The sequence below is a fragment of the Oncorhynchus keta genome, unplaced genomic scaffold (genome assembly GCF_023373465.1).
Source record: "Oncorhynchus keta strain PuntledgeMale-10-30-2019 unplaced genomic scaffold, Oket_V2 Un_contig_16540_pilon_pilon, whole genome shotgun sequence".
NCBI lineage: Eukaryota > Metazoa > Chordata > Actinopteri > Salmoniformes > Salmonidae > Oncorhynchus > Oncorhynchus keta.
Window position 1 is genome coordinate 1 of NW_026279976.1, and position 953 is coordinate 953.

At 42.5% G+C, this 953-nt stretch overlaps 2 pseudogenes; both read right to left on the reverse strand.

Moving 5' to 3' along the window:
* Positions 1-304: 304 nt before the first annotated feature.
* Positions 305-422, reverse strand: LOC127919399 (uncharacterized; annotated as a pseudogene).
* A 215-nt stretch (positions 423-637) lies between these two features.
* LOC127919398 (uncharacterized) lies at positions 638-760 on the reverse strand (annotated as a pseudogene).
* Positions 761-953: the final 193 nt, after the last annotated feature.

A 953-nucleotide genomic window follows, 5' to 3' on the forward strand; every position in this document is an offset into this window, starting at 1 on the left:
TCAGACGAGATCAGGCGTACTCAGGCCAGTGTGGTCGTAAGCGAGAAACTATCTCTTGGCGCACTATATAAAGTCAAAGTGGCACTATATAAAGTCAAAGTGAGTGTGATTAACAGCTGTTGCATTTTCACCATGTAGATAAGTATCTTTGTGTCACTCAAAAAGTGGAAGAAATTGCATATACTGCAGCCATAATTTGTAGCACAGATTGTTGGATGAAATACAAACTAATCTTGCTTACTTATTTCAAAGCGAGGGCACATATTTCCGCCTTGTGGGAAGAAACGGACAAAGAGTTGACAAAAGCTTACAACACCTGGTATTCCAAGGCGGTCTCCCCATCCAAGTACTAACCAGGCCCGGCCCTGCTTAGCTTCTGAGATCAGATGAGATCAGGCGTACTCAGGCCGGTGGTCGTGTGGTGCACGTCAAAGTGAGTGTGATTAACAGCTGTTGCATTTTCACCATGTAGATAAGTATCTTTGTGTCAGTCAAAAGTGGAAGAAATTGCATATACTGCAGCCATAATTTGTAGCACAGATTGTTGGATGAAACAGTAAACTAATCTTGCTTACTTATTTCAAAGCGAAAGGCACATATTTCCACCTTGTAGGAAGAAACGGACAAAGAGTTGACAAGCTTACAACACCTGAAATACATTCCCAGGCGGTCTCCCATCCAAGTACTAGCCAGGCCCGGCCCTGTTTAGCTTCTGAGATCAGACGAGATCAGGCGTACTCAGGCCGGTGTGGTCGTAAGCGAGAAACTATCTCTTGGTGCACTATATAAAGTCAAAGTGGCACTATATAAAGTCAAAGTGAGTGTGATTAACAGCTGTTGCATTTTCACCATGTAGATAAGTATCTTTGTGTCACTCAAAAAGTGGAAGAAATTGCAAGTATATCTACCTGGTCTGTCATAATATAATAGAGACAGTAGATCTAGCTGGTCTG